Consider the following 22,471-nt stretch of genomic DNA (forward strand, 5'->3'; position numbering starts at 1 on the left):
CACTGTTCCTTTATATATCTTAACATCAATGGACTCAGTTCCCCAATTAAAAGACATAGGCTAATGGACTGGAAACATAAACGGGACCCAGCATTTTGCTGCATACAGGAAACCCACCTCAGTGCAAAGACAGACTCTACCTTAGAGTAAAAGGCTGGAAAACAGTTTTTCAAGTAAATGGTCCTAAAAAACAAGCTGGAGTAGCCATTCTAAAATCTCCAGCCCGAAAACACAAAGGCGGGGACTCATGGCTCCATCTGTATAGGTAGTTGAGGGTGGCCTTGACAGGAATCAATGGAAGTGAACAGCCTTGGTATCTGAAAGTTTGGATTTCCTAGTGTTGGGGAATTGCAAGAGCTGGGAGACGGGAATGAGAGGATGGTGGGAGCACACCCTCATACTAATTTGAGGGGGGGATGGGGTAAGGGGTTAGGCATCAGTGGAAGTGGAGGGCCTAGGTGCCCGAAACTTTGGATTCCCTGATGTTGGAAAATTTGAGAGCAGGAAGGCAAAAATGGGAGGATGGTGGGAGCATACCCTCATAGAAACTCCCAGAATTATATGGATTAGGCATGACAGAGGCAGGCTGCCAGAAGACTAAATTCCAGAATTCAAACAAACAATTATCTTGATACTAAAATTTGTTTTGAGAATTGTATATTGCAGAATACATAGCCTTGGTGTATCTACTCATCAGGCAAGCTGAGCAGACCTGCTCGAACCTCTGATATCCTGGAATTTCAGCTGGATGCAGTGAAGACACAGTATCAGAGGCTTATCAATTTACTCTTCCCCCAATGCCTTTTCTAATATCTCAACACCCATAATCAGCTTGAAGAAGTTAATGAAGAGTTGGCGCCCCTATTCCCTGGGCTTGGGGACTGAGGTGGTTAATATTGGGCTGTCTTTCTAGGGAAACATAGTGGTTTTGATGGAACAGGGAGGATTAGCTAGGATTTATTGCATAGCCATAACCTACTGGTAGAAATATGTATAATTGTTATTCAGATGAAGTTATAATTTCTTACATGGTACAAAATTTACTTTGATTTCAAATTTAAGGTTTTCATTGGTATGAGCTTCTTATTAATATAAGAGTGAGATGAATATTGTTACTATCATAAGCATTGTGCCTGTACAACACATTTAGGAATACAAGGCTTAGACCCAGTCCTTCTTTAACATTTTTAACTGATTTGAGATTGTTAGCCTGTGAGTTAAGGGCCTATAGCAAATTCATGGCTTTGAGTTTATTGTTAGGGTGTTTTCTATAATTTCTTTAGAAATAGCTGAGAGGAGTTAACAGGCAACAGTCCAGATTGCCTTACATAAATAGTTGGTTTTCAAAATATCAGAAATCCACAGAATTGATGTTAAAAACATTTCTGTAGTAATGTTCATTTTGATTAGAGACATGTTTGCTCCTGACAGCTTCCTGTCTTGGATTCTAAGAAGAAATTGAGCATCTTTGGAGTTATTCCAATTGTGGTGAGTCAGCCACTAGGCAGGCATTGCCTCTTTCCATCTACAGACAAATCACTGTCCAGAAAAGGACACACTTGCAGAATAGTCAACTGATTATATCTGCCAAGACAGAGTAATCAGCCCTTAATAATTTTGCATCACTAGGTCTGTTAGGCGATCCTGGGACAGAGGGCTGAAGATCAGATGCTCCAACATTTTATCATATAGGGACTCTCCAGGTGTTCAGTGGTCTCTAAAAATTGGCTATGTTTTAGAAGCTATGCTTTGTGCTTCCCATAATTTCAGTTAACTCAGTCATTCTGGATTTCTGATGGGGTTGAAAACTTACAGTCTCATAACCAATCCTTGCTATTTACTTTGAGAGAAAAGATTTGACAGGATGGTTTTCAGCTGATATTCATTCTAAAGACAAGAAAAAAGCCAGATTCAGAATTAAGTCTTTTATTTAGGAGAGATGACAGAGGTTCTGCTTAGTCAACAAAATGATGGATTGGGTATTAGGTCTATCTTGCACCTTACTGACATAAACTGGTATAGTTATGTTGTAGCTGTATTTTGAGAGAAAATTTTTATTTTAACAGGAAGGGTGATATGTAGGAGGAGCTAAGGTGGGAGGAGTAAGGAGAGGAGGAGGAGCTAGGTGATGAGAGAGAAAGAGAGAGGGGGGGGGGCCCAGACATGAAGGCAGATGTTCACATGTCTCCACCAGTCAAAGATAGTTGATATGTCTAGGTTGGATATTAGGTTACATTTCTGATTGATATTGAGCATTACCAAATTTATAAAGCCATTGGTTAACATTTTTAAAATTGTATAAAAGCAAAAAGGAGAAGGGGGTATGGGATAGGGGTTTTCTAGGGAGGAGAAATGGGGAAAGGGGATGGCATCTGAAACATAAATAAAATATCCAATTAAAAAATGAAAATTAAAAAAAATAAATTTAGCCTCAGGCAAATTCTTGAGCTAGTGGTAGAAAGCCGGCAGATTCTTTGCAAGAATATTGCATAGATGGCCTCTATCCTTGTTCCTAAGTTGTTTTTCTCTGAAGTCTCTTTACCTGGGCCTCTACAGTCTGTATTGTTTTCAGTACTGCTATCTTGTTCAAATTTCCCAAGTCTTCTATTTTTCTCTTCTAAACCATGGAATTAGGTTCTTGAAAACAACAGCTTACTACCTAATACCAACTTCTGTCTTAGTGACTTTTCTGTTGTGATAATAACACCATGATCGAGGCAATTTATGAATGGAAGAATTTATTTGGGTTTATTGTTTCTGAAGGAAAAGCCTACCTCATGGTGGGTAAACATAGCAGCAAGTAGCAGGCATAGTGATCAAAAGAAGGAGCTACAAAATAAACGTAAATAAAACAAAACTTAACATTCTTTTTCTAAAATGAAAATAAACCTAGAGTTCAGAACAGAGATGTAATAATAACAAAATCAAAACAAACTATGGCAATATAAACATTTCAATGTCTGAAGTCTGTGAATCATTCATTTTCTTTGTTTCAAAGGGCTTAGGTTACCCTACTTTTCCATCTGTGCCTTTTACAGCATATGCAGTTTGCATGTAGGCTTAGGCTGTTTCCAGTCCACACCTGCTACTGTCCTTGATGGACATCTCAGGATCTTGGCATTTCCAGTATACTCGTTTGTTTACTATTTCTGATGCTGAACCTTTACCACTGGTCTGTCCTAGACTTTCATGGTGCCAAGCTTCTATGTCTCTCCATGACTCTTTCAATCCTGAGGTCTCCACCTTAATGAAGTTTGTACCCTTATCAGTGGACACTACTAGCCTCTTTTCTTCAGGGACTCTATTCCCTGCCTTATGTCACCAGACTTCTGCTTCTCCCCATGACCAGTTCATGTCTTCAAAATCAATAGCATCTGGCAGATTCTAGCAAATTACCAAGTTATTTTGCCAGATGCTTTGCCTCCTCCCTCAAGCCCAACTTGTACACAGCTTCAGTGTGTTGACCCCAAGAAATATATAATTTTCAGATTATTTTCCTTCAGTAATGCTTTTCTCTTATTAATGACAGATGATTATTCAACCCCAGCTACTCAACATAGATTGTCCAAGTAAACCCAAAAAAGCACCAATATAAAAAAAGCACCAATATATAATCTTAATAGAAAATATTACATGAATGATCTTAATAAGGTTTTTGCTTCTTTCTGATACACCACAAATCACACCTACATTATCTGAGCATTTCTTAACAATCCTATCTTCTAGAGCCCCAATAAGAGCTCATTAAGCTCTAAGTGCTCAACATTTTTGTAGCCCAAAGCTCCAAAAAAATTCCATGATTCTCCCCCAGACCAATATAGTCAGGTAAAATTTTTGTTATCAGTTTCTGTCCTAGTGTGCTTTTCTGTTGCTGTTATAAAATAATGACTGAAAACTATGCAGAAAGAAAAGTGATTGTTTCACATTACATGTTACATTTCTAACTAACAAAAACTAAGGCAATGACTAAAAACACAAACCTAGAGATGAGGACCAAAGCAGAAGCCAGACTCCTTACTGGTTTGCTTTCTTAGGCCTGGTCAGATACTTTCCTTGTACAGCGTAGGCCTAACTGCCCAAGAATGGCACTGCTCACTCAGTGCTGCTACATAAATTAGCAACTAAGAAAACATCCCACAGACAACCCCACTTTTAATTGAGGCAATTATTTAATGAATGCTTTGTCTTCCCAGGTGATTCTAATTGTTAGATAATAAACTCTAAACAACACACACACACACACACACACACACACAAATATTCCTGTGTTAAAATGTGATCTTGTTTGACAAGAACAAGAAAGAACAATAAAATCTGCGTAGTATGTTTTTGTTACTTTTCTTGTAGCTGTGTCAGCATACCAAAGAGAACTAAATAATGGAGGAATTATTTATTGTAGCTCATGATTTCAAAGGATTCAGTCCATAGTTCTTTAGTTCCTTAAACTTGAACACAACCTATGGTTATTAGGATATGTGGTTAATGCTGTTTGCCTCATCTCTGTGATTAGGAAGTACAAAGAGAACAAGGAAGGGGCCTAAGGCAATATATTCCCACAGGCTATATCCTCAATGAACTACTTTTCTCTGGGCCACATCTTAAGATTTCAGACTTCTCAAATAGTATTACCAGGTGCAACCATACTCTCATAGTATGAAATAATTTGTGGGATGCCTTCTATACATTCAAACTGTAACACTGAATAATGAATATAGTTCTTTAAGATTATTGTAGCATCAGGAAGTTTATCTCTATAATAGAAATAGAGTTTAAATCATTCATGTTTATACCAAATAAATTACTGTGCTAATAACACAAGTATGTATAATAAGTATTTACTATTTGATCATTTAACAATTATATAATGACCATTTATCATGAGTTGGACACTGTTATGAATGTATAGAATAGCTAGTCAAAGAGGCAGACACTCCATTTTAGATAATTTGTGCTTTATTACAGACACAATCATTTAGAAAAATGTAAAATCACATGTACAAAATACATGATTACAAATTGATGTATTTTGACAAAATATAGAGGTATAATTATCTTATTTTATTCATTCTACATTTATTAAAATTAATGACACCTCTTTTCTCTATATGAAGCCACAGAAATATAGTATTTTGACATATACATTTTTAATAAAAAAACATAAAAGAGAAATAATCTAGAAATACATATAGATTGAAAATTCAGAACAGAGGAAGTTGATTTTGAGACAATGAAAAGAAAACTAATATCTAAAAATATAAAAGTAGTAAAAGTAATGGAATATTACAGACAGAAGAAGTAATTTAATAATAAAAGTGATTCAAAAGTATTCTTCATGCATTTACACTATCTAGCACTAAATCTTATTTTAAGCGATTGAAATCAGTCACTTTCCAAATAACTTACAATGATGTTTTTTCGTACCTTTATACTAATTTCCTAAATGGTGATTTTAAAAATTTCAATCATTTATTATTTGTTTGTTCTTTGTAATCAGCATTTGATGATAAGAATATTTCCTGATCTTCAAGTCTAAAAGGTCTACAGACTTTTATAGGGTTAAGTGTCTATATATTAAAACTGATTAAAAGTACAGAATCCATTTGGTAGCATCATTTTAATTTTATCTACTAAATTGTAGGGTGGGAGGATATTTATCCTAAAATGGACCATAGTTAAGCCTTTGTCAGATAAGATCTTTTTTTTTTTTAAGTTTTTCCTCAGATGAATTTTTTAAACTTATTAGAGATATTTTTAAATATCAAGATACAGGCATCCACAATTTGATGTAGGGTAGAAGAGGTAACACTTTGGCCTTGCACAGCACTTTTGTTAACCACTTTTCTTCAAATGGCAATTTCTTTTGTTGTTAGATGGCAGATTTGTAGGAGAGTGGCATCCAAAAATCATTACAATTGCAGCAGTATTTCATGCAGTTGTTGAAGAGTTTTCTATGTTCAAGGATTTCAAAACACTTTTCAATGGTAAATTGCCTTTATAATCTCTTTTTGAAAAGTCTAAAATACAAAGCATAGAGAGTTATAGTTTACCAAGGTCAGTTGTTAATTTTCTTCATCAATACATTTTTGTCCATCTAAGTGCCAAACACTTTTCTGGATGCAGTGATGTCTTAAGAAAATAATCGGTAAGGATCCTTAAGTTGGTTGTTTGATTTAATGGGAAGGAAGATGTACAGAATGAAATTACATATATGTAGAAACCATTTATAGAACAATTATAGTCATTCACATTAAGTGCTTTAGTCTTCAGAATAGTTAAAACAAAACAAAGAAGGGCAGAGAATGAAGTTACAGTGTATAATTAGGATCAATGACCCTGGGGAAAGTTTTTAATGAGTGAGGCAGATGATTTGGTACTGCAAAGTGGAGATGACATTCTGGGCAGATTAAATGGCATATTTAGTGAGATAGAGGCCAAGGAGAGCACAAGTTTTGTGTGGGTTGACCTCCACTTTTGTCAAATACAAGAAAAGGCTGTGTAGTCAAATATAATAAGATGCCCTTCAGTAAAGAGATGAGTCTCTGTCAAGAACTTAGGAAAAAAGATGTGGGAAAGAAAAGCAAAATGACAATAAGGTAAAGTTCTTATTATACTACAGCTGAGAAAAATCTTATAAGTGAAATATAAAGGAATATGAGAATGGAGCCCTTGGTGATTTATGCATTCCACATTGGATATGAGGAACCAAATGTTCAGCAAAGAACCCTAGAATCAAAAGTCACCTTGAAGGCTTTCAGTGTGTTGTTACCCTGGATCAAGTCAATATGTGGACATGAGCATCTACTGCAGAATCAGTTTGATTGATAATAAGAACAAAGATCTATAACAAAAATTAATAAAGCCTAAAAAACAAGTAATGCCTCCTAGGATAAACTATTTTATATCTGCTCATTGCTGTAAAGTGGTTTTGTTTGTTAATTATCAATAAACATTTTAACAAAGTTCTCACATCAAACACTTATTCTCTTGTATGTAGTATTTTATTATACTTGGTCAATTATTCAATTATTATTATATATTACTTGGGGGACAGGTAAATTGTTCAGTGGATAAAGGCACTTTCCCTGAAGCCTGACCATGTTGGTTCAATTACTGGGACTCACATGGTGAGAGAACAAGCTTCCACCTGTTATCCTTTTTGTCTGCCATCATACATTCTTTCATGCACACAAAACAAATAAATATAATAAAGGCAGAATAAAAAAAAAGAAGCTCTTAGTAAAATTACATGACTTAATAGAATAGAAGAAGGACTTTTCTAGAGAAATGAAAACATTTGTATTGTTCTAGTACATGTGAGAGATGTTCACCTTAATAAAACAAATCTACTGGTTGTGTTTCCTATCACCTAATAAAGTAGTTTATCTTAAGATAAGTTTGGGTTTAAGCCAGAAATGTAATTTGGGTTTCTACATTGTTTACTTTGTTTTCTATTATGTTTCTTCTGAGGACCCGCCTCAGAGGTTCTCCAGAATAGGAAGATTGGATTGGTGTGAAATCAGAGTCTCAGGCACTGATGGAGTTGCAAGCTGGCAGGTGATTCACTGTTATTTTGAAGCTGTGCTCAGAGATAACTTGAAGTCTCTGTCTCTCTGTCTCTCTCTCTTTCTTTATCACTCTCTTTTACTCTCTCTTGCTCTCTCTCACTCTCACTCCCTCTCTCATCCTCTCTCCCTCACTCTAGCTCTCTCATTCTCTTGCTCTCTCTCACTCTCTCCCTCCCCCATCCCCTTTCCCTCTCCCTCCTTCCCCCTCTCTTTCAGAGTTAACCACAGTCTTTTATTGGTTACACACTTCCTTGTATACAATAATAAATATTCAAAAGCCTTTTCATTATTTTCCACAAGCCCATTTATTTTCCAAAAATCCATGTAATTATGTCACCAGAAAGCACAATGCATATACAAAGTCACAGTTCAGTGTCTGCTAAATCAAGTTATACATTAACTTTTAACTCTCAGAAAAAAAAAAAAAAAAAAACTCAAAAATCATAGGTCATCCAGGTATAAACTTGTAGTTACAGCATTAGCATTAAACAGATATGTGCTTATCAGGTCAAGGTAATATTACTATTTTTAACTTGTCTAAATTCACAAAATCTCCTCCTATGATTTATTAAATATTTATTTGTACATTGCTTTTCAAACTTTTTTATATGCAATATAATTTCTCTTGCAGCTTCACCCAGAGCTCCTTCACAAGCCTGTACCCTAATTTCCTTAGGCAAATTATGCTAGGTCAAATTAATATATTACAATCTTTCCAGGAAGGTCAGTTCACTGATCGAGTGGGCCCCTGATGGAGTCCAAACTCTTTTATTCATCCTTTATCTTTTTTATTATACATATACTTCCCAATTTTCCTCAATAATATGTCTAGATCAAACTTTCTATTATTAGAGATCTCCTGTTGTGGAGGTTCTCACCATTGCTCATTAATCCAGTAGACCCAGCTATTTCTAACTTGTCCCTTGTATTTCCTATGGACATCCCTGTTCTTAGTGACCCAGGCTCAGTGTTCCTTTTTCCTTAGGTCTTCAATTCTCTTAACTACTAAAGTTTCAGGTTTCTCAAAAAGGTGGGGAAGAACCTTGAATATTTGGGCACAGGGGAAATTTTCCTGGACAGAACATTAATGGCTTATGCTCTAAGATCAAGAATTGACAAATGGGACCTCATAAAATTGCAAAGTTTCTGTAAGGCAAAGGACACTGTTGATAGGACAAAACGGTAACCAACATATTGGGAAAAGATCTTTACCAAACCCACATCTGATAGAGGGCTAATATCCAATATATACAGAGAACTCAAGAAATTAGACTCCAGACAACCAAATAATCTTATTAAAAATGGGGTACAGAGCTAAACAAAGAATTCTCAACTGAGGAAACTCAAATGTCCAAGAAGCACCTAACAAAATGTTCAGCATCCTTAGTCATCAGGGAAATGCAAATCAAAACAACCCACAATTCCACCTCACACCAGTCAGAATAGCTAAGATCAAAAACTCAGGTGATAGCAGATGCTGTGAAGGATGTGAAGAAAGAGGCACACTGTGTACTCCATTGTTGGGATTGCAAGTTGGTGCAACCACTCTGGAAATCAGTCTAGTGGTTCCTCAGAAAATTGGATATAGCATTACCTGAGGACCCAGCTATACCACTCCTAGGCATATACCCAGAAGATGTTCCAACATATACCAAAGACATATGCTCCACTATGTTCATAGCAGCCTTATTTATAATAGCCAGAAGCTGGAAAGAACCCAGATGTTCTTCAATAGAGGAATGGATAGAGAAAATGTGGTACATTTACACAATGGAGTATTACTCAGCTATTAAAAACAATGAATTTGAGAAATTCTTAGGTAAATGGATGGAACTAGAAAATATCCTGCCAGGCGGTGGTGGTGCACGCCTTTAATCCCAGCACTTCGGAGGCAGTGACAGGCGGATTTCTGAGTTTGAGGCCAGCCTGATCTACAAAATGAGTTCCAGGACAGCACAGAGAAACCCTATCTTGAAAAACCAAAAATAAAATAAAATAATAAAAGAAAAGAAAAAAGAAAGAAAATATCATCCTGAGTGAGGTTACCCAATCACAAAAAAACACACATGGTATTCACTCACTGATAATTGGATATTAGCCCAGAAACTTGAAATACCCAAGATGCAACTCACAGAACACATGAAGCTCATGAAGAAGAAAGACCAAAGTGTGGGTGCTTCATCCTTCTTAGAAAGAGTAACAAAATATTCAAGGTAGCAAATATGGAGACAAAGTGTGGGACAGAAACTGAAGGAGGGGTCGTCTGGAGACTGTTCCATTTGGGTATATATCCCATGTGCAGTCACCAAACATAGATGCTGATGTGGATGTCAGAAAGTACATGCTGACAGGAGCCTGATATAGCTGTCTCCTTAGAGGTCTGCCAGAGTCTGACATATTCAGAGGTGGATGCTCACAGCTAACCATTGAACTGATCATGGGGTTCCCAATGGAGGAGTTAGAGAGAAGACCGAAGGAGCTGAAAGGGTTTGTGACCCCATGGGAAGAGCAAAAATACCAACTAACCAAAGCTCCCAGGGTCTAAACCACCAGCCTGGGAGCACATAGGGAGGGACCCATGGCTCTCTTGTATATGTAGAGGATGGTTTTGTTGAATATAGGTGAAAGAGGAAATTCTTGGTCCCATGAAGGCTGGATGCCCAGTGTGGGGGTATTTGAGGATGGGGAGGTGGGAGTGGGGTGAGTGGGGGCACATACTCGTAGAAGCAGGAAGAGTGGGGTTAGGATGGAGGTTCCTGGGGGGGGGGGGAATGGGGTGAGGGGATAACATCTGAAATGTAAATAAAATATCCAAAAAAAAAATTTTCCTGCTTCAAATATTTCCTGGTACAACTCAATCATCCTGAGTTGGCTAAAATTTCTCAGAGAACAATTAAGGTAGTCAGCTTCTACATCCAGAATCCCCTGCCCTGTTATTTCTCGGTTGGGTGCCTACACAGCCAGGGCCAGAGAAGTTTGTTCCTTATAGAGTTCAGAGCCATTTTCTTCCCTAGTAAAGCTCCAAATCCCCTTCCCAAATAATTTTACCAGAGTTATATTTGACCACAGATATAGTATAGAAGACGGCAAAATGGACAAGCATTCAAGAAAGCCGAACACCATCTGTATACTAGAAAACCAGAGATTCAGTATTCAGGTTGACAGTGCTCCCACAGCTAAAACGGTAGTGCAGTTGCATTTGCAACCATGTTGCACACAACATTTATTTATTTATTTATTTATTTATTTATTTATTTATTTATTATTTAACATCTGATTGCATCCCCCTGCCTTCTTCACGCAGCCTCTTTCCCACTCCTCCTTCTCTGAGAAGTGACAGGTCTCCTCTGTGTACTAACACACCTGGCATATCAAGTCTTTGCAGGACTAGTCACATCCTCTCTCACTGAGGCCATACAAGGCAGCAGGGTTAGAGGAATAGGATCCATAACCAGGCACCAGATGCAGGGACAATGGGTACTCCGATTGTTGAGGAACATTCATACAAACCAAGCTGCACATCTGCTACATATATGCAGGGAGCTTAGGTCCAGTCCATTCATGCACGTTGGTTGGTAGTTCTTTCTCTGCGAGGCCCAAGGATCCAGGTTAATTCAGGAATTGGCTTTTGAGCATTTCAATAATATTTCAGATTTCTAATCAAATATGTTTATCTCCTCACAATTAAGCCACCACACATTTCATCTCAGCCCACTGTTCTATAGTCTTTCATTTATTTTGAATAATAAGACTTTAAATAGTGTTATGAGTATTACTTTCCAAAGTATAATTTTGTTTTCTTTCAATCACAGAATTATAGTTTTCTTCTGTACCTTTAATTGAGTCATCATGTTTTTCCACAGTATCATTGTTTATAATAATATATTTAGTATAGATAATATAGTACTATTAATATTATTTTCATTATTTAGGCTACATAAGACTATTTACATGCAAATATAAATTATATTTTGAGTGTATTCTCCTATATCATATGAACTTTCTTCTTTATATAGTATTAAGAATTTTGTGTTTCATTAGGAACACTAAAGAAACTGAAGAAAGTGTCTAAATATAGGATGCTATCAATATTTGGCAATATTTGACTAAAATTCTTTTTATCATATCATTATTCTCAGCCCTTTTAAGTTTCAGGAATACATGAGATATTGTGTAATACATATAATGTTTTGACAGAACAACTTATCTTTCTTATTCTGCCTTGTATGCTGTGCTGTGCTCTGTGTGTGTGTGTGCGGCTCTATCCTTTTTTCCTCAATTGATTATTTCAGTGGTAGGCAAATGGCAAATTTTGAGCCAATCAACATTCTTTTTGATTTTTGTAGTACTGAATGTAAATAAGCCAATATGTTCTTCTTTGTCTATGAGTTTAAGAATTTTTAGAGATTGACTACTATAATATCTACCTTGTCAATGAAGGTGAGCTAATTTTACAAAGAACATTGAAAAAAGAGTAGAGAAGGGAAAATAGCAAGGGAAAGAAAGAAAACGGACACCAGTGAGTAAATGTGTTAAGATATTATCTTGTTGATCTTTGATTATTTACTCCCAGATGTTCTTGAAATATCACCCTGTAACCTCTGGCATTCATCTCTTTCTTCTGAGGCAGGGGAAATTAGAATTCCTTTTGTGGATCATAGTTTCATTTATAAAAGAATTGAAGAATACACTCGAATGGAAGTTCGAGGATCATTTTAATAGAGTTTAAAAGAAAAATACCCCAGAGAGTCAAACTGTAAACTTCTAGAGTTGCCCAAAGGAAGACAATGAAAAGGAGAATGAAAATAGGCATTCAATTTAAGCCGGCAAGGAGGTCAGCAAATGTACTACAAGTAAATAGCAGGAAGGAAGGGTTTTAAAAAAACGAATAAAATTATGCCCAAAATGTTTGGAAAACAAAGTTTTAAGGAAAGCATGTTTTTTAAAAGATATAAATGAAAAACAGAAGTTATTATATTTTCTGAATAATTTATAAAAGTGGGCAGATTTATACAGTTGCATGGCTGTGTGGCCTGGTAAACTACTAGACTAAGGGTGGGATACAAGAGAGGAAAAGTACAGTATTTCATTAAAGGACTGGTTATTCTATCTAGACCTCTGGCAGGACTTAAGGAAAGCTTAGTTGCTTAGAGGCTGTCCCTTAGGTAGATGATTGATTCACTCCAAAAGGATTGTTTGATCTTCACCCAAACAAGAGATTTCTAGTCTACTGACTAAAGGAATTTTCTTTTAAAGGGACTTTACTGCTACTACTACTACTAGAATAAATCAAGGTCTCCATTGAATTTTCTATGGTTCCTGTACTTTTAGGAAAACGTCCCCAAATCTGCCTACATGTTACTAGTAATGTCATTAGAATTGCTGAGATTTATCTTGAATTCAAGAGGAAGCTTAACTTTCAGAAAGTGGATATGTTTGTTTACTTCACTGTAGCAATTGAAGCATACTTATAAGTTTGCCTTTATTCTGTATAGTGAGTGACTAGCTAGGCAAGTATCTTGCTTTCTTCCTAACTTGTGGTTTGTCACTGATTATCAGAATCAATAAATGCCCTAAAAAGTATCTAAGTAGAAGCTCATATTGGAAAAAGAGATTACTTTTTTTTCACTTTTCATGAAGGATATATCCACTTTTTCAATGTGTACTGCATTACAAAGATTTGGCTTCAGGTTCTCATTTGTGCTATGGATACTTTGTCTTAATCAACCAGACTGCTTCTATCATGGGCTTCAAAACCATCTGATAGTAAATACAAACAGAGTTAATTCTTGTTTATATTTAAATATCTGTTTCTCAAGGATTGTGCTATGTTCTACCTGTGACCTTAACTACAAATGGTTCTATACAGCCTGTTGCAGGAAATGGCAACCATGTCTTTGTATCAAAAAGGGGTTTTTTTTTTTTTTGACCATCTTACAAACCTACCTTTGTTTCAAAAAGTTATTATAACCACCCGTTTCCATGACTACTTTGTTATGACCACCTTGTTATGACCACTTCTATAACCTACCAAATATTCTATTTGTAAAACCCTTATCCCTGATCTATGAAAACCTCTATCTTTCCCATGCCCAGCCCTGATCTTTTGAACCCTTTATTTAGGAGAAGAAAGCCCAAGTACAGGCTAAAAATAAACTTGCTTTAATTAATTGCTTGCCTTAATTAATTTGACCATAATAAATTGAGTTGGTGATCTTTCTCCTAGCATCTTTGGGATTAAGACTCTTTTTCTACAGTCTTTGTTTATGTTTTTAAAATGTTATATTCATATTTTCAAATGATAAAAGAAGCATTTTAAAAACTCACACCTAAATTTTTTTATTTTGAAAAAAGCAATTGTGACTATTTCAAAATATATAAATATCCCTGAATAAAAATGCTTCAGTGATGGAGAGGAATGTGTCAGATAGAAAATCAGAGCCTTCTTTATCCTTTCTTATATAGGTCTATAAGTGTCTAGTCATCTTATATTTAGTTGAAATCAATATCCTGACTTCCCAAAGCATCATTATTTTATTATAAGTGCATCATAATCACACGTTTTCAACAGAAAAGTCTCTACATTTCAAAGAAATATATTTATTTGGACAAAATCAAAAAATTGAGGGATTCTGAGGCAAACATGATTCATTCTCAAAATAAAAAAGAAAAAAACAAGTTTCTAATAAATTTGATACTTAAACTATGCTATTCTATTGCTAATAACCAAACATGAACAAAATTTCTAACAGCATTTTTAGTCTTATTTCTCAGTCACAAAATGCATATACATATTATAATACACACATCTATCACAACACACAAACATAAGTCATAAGAATATTAAATCTATAAACATAAATGTTGAGCTTACTAATTCAGTGAAAAAAATTATAACATTAAATATTCTAATTTACTCATGCATACTGTTTTTTCTTAATTATTTTACAGTGTAAATTTCTATCATTCCGTTTAATTTTAGACAGGAGATGGCAATTATCCACCTTAGAAGTCATTGAGAGTTGACCTCTCCTTTAAAATTAAGACAGCCTAGGCATCTTGTTTGAGTTCAGTTTCTCTGCCAATTAATTAGTCAGGGGCAATCTTGAGCCTACAAGGAGCACTGGAAATATCTTGAACATATCAGTCTATAGCAGACAAGGGCGACAGTCAAAGAAAGGTACTTATTGGGGTTAAGAAAATACACAGGAACCGCAGACATACAGAGAAATGAACCTCTTGAAAAGGAAGGGAACTGAAGAAGCCCAAGAATCCAGTCTCTTTTTTATTTTTTAATTATCTGTAGGGTTTTATTTACTCTTCTAATTTCGGGTTGGTCAGTTTGAAGAAAGATAGTATGGTTGATTGGCCCAGAATTGTTGTGTAACAATAATGTCCTAGTCTCGACTTAAATTTGTTGAACCAGTCTCCACGGACATGTGAGTGTGAAGCAGAAGCCTACCAAAGTGTTTTATATAGTTAGGCTTTTGTATCAGGTCAGGAGGGTAAGGAGGAAGCAAGCCATCTTTGAAGTTTGACACATTTATTACCTAACCGTGACACCTCTACCTATCTGTCTGTTTATCTGGCAGTCTGTCTAACTCCTATTTTAGTCTAATTACTTTTGCACACCAGCTCCCACTTTTCTGGATAACATATACTAATAGAGAAAGTCTCAGTAGCTTGAGGTTTCTGTTATTGTTGTTTGTATTTTTTTTTCTGTCTTTTTGCATCAACCTGTATCCTTTCAAAACTTCTGGAACTGCAGTTTGGTATAGAAAGCCTTGGTGACCTTTGTGAAAATGAAGTTCTGGAAAGAATCTATGTGTGAAGACTGGTTGACCTATTAGAACTGCAGCACTATGGAGAGTATGTAATGTTGCTGACCCATAAATTAGTTACCCTATTATGGGCTACTTTTAGCCCTCTGAAAATAGCTTTTCATTACTTTTCTCTCTCTGAACTAACATTTTGTGAAAATAGCTTCCACAAATGTAAAGGCTAAGAATGTGATTAGATAGCATCTATGATCTACAGAAAAGCTTTTTTTCATTTTTCTGTGTCTGTCTTTCATTTGTACCCATCAATATATTTTAAACTCACCTTGATTTGGGACTTTATTTGTTTTGTAAATCTATAAAAGTTCATGAAATTACTTCTATATTGGGACATAGAACTTGCAGTAACATAAACCTGTACATCAATAGTCATCAATGGTCACCTAAAATGGCTCCGCAATACAATCTTATTTATTTTCTTTCAGATGAGAGCTATGGTTTTTTGCATCAACACCTTCAGCACACTGAAGTAGCCTGTACTCAACTATGTTGATGTTACCTCAGTGCACCTCACTAAAGTAGGGGGACAAGTGTACCAATATGTTCAGGTGGCATTTATCTAAGGCATTGTACTTTCAAATACAGTGGATATAGTGTAAATGACAGTGTTCCTCTGTATCTTCATGATAGTTACTGGAATGGTGCCACCTTCAAATGGACACATTACCAATTCAGGGCATTTCCTCTTTATGTAGATACCTCTGATGATCTCCTTGGTTGTCTTAATACCTAGACCAGTGTCAGTGCAGTATGAAGGGAGCTTCTCCTTGCCATTTTTCCCTATCAATTCTCATCTTGCTTTGTGTAGCTGTGCTGAGTCTGAATTGAACAGACCTGGAAGAAAGGAAGATAATCTAAAGGAACACTTTTTGTCTCTCAATCTACCAGGTTAACAAAACAACAGACCTCAAAAAAAAGAAATAGAAATTACTTCAGGACTCTTATTCTGTGAGGAGAATCAACTGGGGGTGGGGGTGGGGGTGGGGGGTGGGGGTGGGGGTGGGGGTGGATTTGTTCCTGTAAAGACATTTTACACAGTTCTAACGTGTCAAATCACCTTACAAGCTAAGACTGAAGTCCAATGATGGGGAAATGATGGGTGGGACCTATCCAGAACTGATGAGATGTGTACATTTTTGATTCTCTATTCAAACTTTAATCAAATACCAGGACCCTGAGACTCTGCAGGGTTTTTTTTTTTTTTTTTTCTCCCAGTGTGGCCACATAGAAAAATCTCATTTTTTCTTCTTTCCAGTTTTAATTTGGCTATTTAAATTGGCTTATTGAGGACAAATGGCTAGACCTGACTCCAGCACAGGTTTGTGACAAGTTTCATCAAACTTGTTTGATAAAACGAATGTCCATCATCTTCTAGGCTGCCAGGCAGCCTGAGAATGTAATCTGAGTTTTCTCTGGTTCTAGCTGGAGACATGACTGTCCAATTTGTCCTAAAGATTATAACCTTTTAATATTGCTTACTCCTGTCATTTAGTTGTTTACTATATCCTTACCACTGAGCTTGTCTGCATTTTACAAGTCTAACTTTAACAAAAAATAACTTCAGAAAGAATTGTTATTGGAAATTGTATTCTGCCAAAATCCCAATACCTGTTCTGACACTTGCCATTTTTATTTTAGAGCAAACTGAAAGTATAGAAAACAAAGAAACAAACAACAACAAAGATAATTTTATAAAGGGGATATATCTATACATACATATATATATATATATATATATTACTAGGAGATCCTCAGCTAAGCATTGATTTGCAAAGTAAACAAAACTCTGCCAGGCTTGCTTACCTATTAACTCACCTATCACCATTATTCATTTGCAAACTAATCTTTTCTCAGCCTCAGTATGCTAATTTCCTGGAGATATCTTCTTTGCCTATTAGTATTCAGCCATTAATATGATGCAATCATTTGCCAGGCCTGGAAAACTCTAGATGAATCAAGCAAGTCTTTGGTCTTCAAGGAATTTCCACCAAAGATCAATGAACTTAACTAAAACATGAGAAATTTCCATCTACTGCCTCCCAAAGCCCTTGAGAGCACCTTTCTATTAAAAACTGACAACTGCCATTCTTTGAGGCTTATTGTCTCTACCCTATTCCCCCAAATTGGATTTGATAAAACTGTTTCCTCTAACAGTTACTGTCTTCAGAATTGTTTTAGGAGAGGCATCAGATAGTAGAACCTCTAGGCTCTGAAATATGACAGCTTCGGCTTTTTGACAAAGTTAAGTATCCTCTAGCTTTCACCTGAACCCAGTTTCCAAATTCCCACATCAGCAAAATTAAGAACAAGTGAAATGGAGCCAGAAAAACATATTTAGACAATAAAATACATTGATTACATTTTAGTGTATTTTGCTCTAGCAACTAGTGCAAAGCAAGTTAACTCATCGCCATTGTCAATATATGCATGATTTAAAGGGATCAGCGCAAAAGTATATGAGAGACAAAGTTATATTTTAAGTTTTAATTACTGTGCCTAAGAGACCCATAAAACAAAAATACCTTCAACCTCTAAGACTCTGGCTCAACTACAGATACTTCCTGAGATGCTGGAGGCTGTTATTCAAAAAGATAACAAACTACATATTTCCAATTCCCTAAACAAGTTTGGTTGATCCAGTTTTCACCTGATGTGCTTGAACATGTGTGGGCATTCAAGCAGGCAGTATATCTGGATATATGCTTGCCTCTGAACCTGGTGGGAAATACATAGCATTATGGTTTGCCTTTATAAGCCTCTGCAAAATGTGACTTGTTATCATTTTCTGAAAACTCTGGAATGGATCTGACCAGAGTCCATCATCCTGAACAGAATTTACATAAAGCTAGCTTCAAATTTGGCTCAAAAATTGTGGTAATGGTAATTTCAATCATTGGGATTAACTGTATCTGTATACAAAGATACATCATGAAATTAACTTTAAATTTTACATTTTAAGTTTACTTAGCAAAAGAATTTCATATGCTTTTAATATATTAAAAATAAAGATAATATTTTTCTATTTTAGGTTATCTCTTCTATCAGATTTTCCAAAATATGTCAAAACAATTTGCAATATGAACTTAGATTTACATATATAAGACCAAATATGTGACATGTGAGAGAATAATATGGTAAAAGAGAACTGGAAGGAAGCTGTCTGCAAAGACTGTTTAAATTGCTTTAATATGGAGTGGATGGTATGTTGCAGGCCCAGAGACTAATTATATTATCATAGGCTAACTTTAGCTCCTGAATCTACTTGCATTGTCTACTTGTTTGTCAGCACTAACATCTGGTAACTCATAAATATAAACTCTGAGATCTACTAACTTAGCAGACAATATTAGCCTTCACCAACACAAAAGTTATCAGATAACACTTGAGGTTCATAGAAAAGCTTCTGTATTACTATAATCATTTTGAGGAGTTTGAAGTCACCAGAAAAAAAAAAATATATGTTAGCCAAAATTAAACTGGTAGCTGACCACAGTCCCTTGGTTGAATTCCAGCCTGTGGTCCTGACTGAAACTGGAAGGGGTTTTTAAAAGCAAAAGCCACAATTACTTCATTCCTGTAAACATGCACCTCTGCAGGCCAGAGGTAATATCACTGGCCTTTGCCAGCAATGGTTGAACAAGTTTACAGAAGCAAATTATGTAGTTACTCATTTCATAGAAAGGGCTTTAGAGGTCAGCATTCCTGGAGGACTTTAAAAGGTTTAAATTCCTATAATTGCCTTAACAGACTGAGGTTTCTGACTGGGCTGGCCTCAGCTCTCTAAGATGGTTGTGTTGGTCAAATTGTAGCACTCAGCTGCTACAACCACCTCTTTGAAGTATTCTCCAGTGTATTTTAAAGTTGCCTTCATTTATGATTTCTTTTTTCATTCTGTAAAATTATACAATTTTATGAAACTGTTTCCACATCAGAACATAGAATTTGGGAAAGTTCTGTGACCACTCCCGTGGTCACTGTTTTTAAGGGCTTATCAGGATGACCAAAATATCTAAGCCTACTTCCCTGTCTTAGACCAAAGTCATTTTCATGTCTGAAGCCTACTTCCTTGTTCTAGCCTAAAATTTAGATTCCTGCCTGAAATTACTTCTTTGTTCAAGCCTAATATTTAGATTTCTGCCTGAAGTTACTTCTTTGTTCTAGCCTAATGTCAGATTCCCTCCTGAAGCCCACTTCCTCGTCCTTGGCCAATGTCATATTCCTGCCAAGCAGCCCCAAAAGCTCTCTGCCTCTTCCCATTTTTTATTTCATAAATAAGACTGAGCCTGTCTTAGGTCATTTTGCCAAGAATACCTTGTTACTGGTCTTGGACCAGATACACTGAAACTAATAGAAGAGAAAGTAGGGAAGAGCCTCGAACACATGGCACAGGGGAAACATTCCTGAACAGAACACCAATGACTTATGCTCTAAGATCAAGAATTAACAAAGGGGACCTCCTAAAGTGCAAAACTTCTGTAAGGCAAAGGATACTGTCATTATGATAAAACAGAAACCAACAGATTGGGAAAAGATCTTTATTAATCCTACATCTGATAGAGAGCTAATATCCAAAATATACAAAGAACTCAAGAAATTAGACTCCAAACAATCAAATAACCTTATTAAAAATGGGGTACAGAGCTCAACAAAGAATTTTCTTTTTTTCCTTTTTTTAATTGGATATTTTATTTATTTAAATTTCAGATGTCATCCCTATTACCCATTTCCTCCCCCTAGAACCCCTATCCCATCCCCCCTCTTCCTTTTTACTTTTATACTATTTTAGTTACATGCATGTATTAAGGTCAATTCTAGGTTGAGGGTCTAGCAATACAATAGATGTGAATAGTCAAGGAACAAGCAAGACAATAAACACAAATAGTCAAAGAACAAGCAAGGCCATAAACATATTTTGGTGACCACTCCCATGATCATTGTTTCTAAGGGCTTATCAGGATGTTCAAAATATCTGAGCCAACTTCCCTGTCCTAGCCCAAAGTCATTTTCCTGTCTTAAGCCTACTTCCTTGTCCTAGCCTAAAATTTAGATTTCTGTCTGAAATTACTTCTTTGTTCTAGCCTAATATTTGGATTCCTGCCTGAAATTACTTCTTTGTTGTAGCCCAAAATTTAGATTCCTGCCAGAAATTACTTCTTTATTCTAACCTAATGTCAGATTCCTGCCTGAAGCCTACTTTTTTGTACTTGGATAATATCATATTCCTGCCAAGCAGCCCATTTCTATATCCTTGGCCCATGTCAAATTCTTGCAAAGCAGCCCCAAAGGCTCTCTGATTCTCCCCCTTTTTTATTTCATTAACAAGACTGAGCCTCTCTTAGGTCATTCTGACAAGAATGCCTTCCTTACCCATCATGGAATATGCATTACCCAAAGCAATGCATTTATACCTTAGGTTAATAAGGCTCTGTGCAGAATCTTACCCATCCTTGGCTTGCCAGCTTGTTAATTTAATAACTCTGTCTGGGGATCAATTTTCAGGTTCAAGCCATGTACTTTAGCTGCTAACATGTTGATGTTATTAAAGAAAAGCTTTAACATGATGGGCAAGAATAATCTTATTCCCAGGACAAAAAGGGCTATCATGATTAAACTATATATGCCATTCTTGAAGCTTCAAAAACAAAGAATTTTCAACTGAGGAATATTGAATGGCAGAGAAGCACCTAAAGAAATGTTCAAAATCTTTAGTCATCAGGGAAATGCAAATCAAAACAATCCTAAGATTCCACTTCACATTAGTCAGAATGGCTAAGATCAAAAACTAAGGTGACAACAGATGCCGTTCGAAGATGTGGAGAAAGAGGAACACTCCTCCATTGTTGGTGGGATTGTAAGCTGATAATAACATTTCTAGTTGTTCTTTTAACAATTTAGAATTCTTTAGAAAAATTTAAAGAGTGTGAATTAGGAGAAATCAGGGCTTAGGAACAATGGCAAATGTATTTTTTTCTGTTCATGCTTCAATATATGTGATCCTCAGGTGACACTGGGGACCCAGATCAGCTGAAAATTAAAAATATTATAAAAAACTACAGAAAATGCAAATGTGCTCTTCAGCCCTGAGTGATGATATGTAATCTAGAGACCTTGGTAACCTCCAGGAAAGATGCCTAGTGGAATATTTGAAATATTCCTATTGAGCAAAAAATAGGTATAGGAAAAATAAAAACATCTAATTGTCTGGCTATCACTTTGTGATCTGTTTAATAAATATGTTAGTCACTAAAATTATTTATTTTGTTTTTAAGAACTGATGCATTTTCCATAGTTTACAATACACTGTTATCATTTGTATGAAGATGATTATAATACTTGAGAAAGTTTATCATATTATTTGAAGGCAATGCCAGACTTCCAAGTCCCATTATTTGGTAAAGTTTCTGTGACATTATACATTATACATTGCCTGGCTGGATTTTCCCTATGTCTAACTGGTACGAAATCCTGGAAGAGAAAAAATAAATGACTTGGGCCCTAGGTTATATTCCTGATGTCAATAGGTATTATTTGTCTGCCAAGCATGGACATGACAGTTGAACACTAGAACAATTATATATTCTAATCTGAAAATTGAGAAAATACAACCACATCGTATATACTGAATGATAGGTGGATATTAGGCAAAAAGCTTGCAATACCCGTGATACAACTCATGGTCCAATGAAACTCAAGAAGAAGGAAGACCAAAGTGTGGATGCTTCAGTTCTTTGTAGAGGGGGCAATGAGGTAGGAATGGGTGGGTGTTTGGGGGAGCATCCTCAAAGAAGCAGGGAAGGGGGAATGGGATAGGTGGTTTGAGAAAGGGAAACTGGGATAGTGCATAACATTTGAAGTGTAAATTAATGAAATATCCAATAATTCTGAAAGAAAGAGAGAGAGAGAGAGAGAGAGAGAGAGAGAGAGAGAGAGAGAGAGAGAGAGAGAGAGAGAGAACACTAAGTATAGCTATATCCACACAGGTTTCTATACAGATACTAAGTTTAATATTAGGTTTAACTATTTTATTCAACAGTCTAAGCTTAAGTATTTTGCTTCAGTGCATTAAAT

Source organism: Arvicanthis niloticus, chromosome X (genome assembly GCF_011762505.2).
Source record: "Arvicanthis niloticus isolate mArvNil1 chromosome X, mArvNil1.pat.X, whole genome shotgun sequence".
NCBI classification, from domain to species: domain Eukaryota; kingdom Metazoa; phylum Chordata; class Mammalia; order Rodentia; family Muridae; genus Arvicanthis; species Arvicanthis niloticus.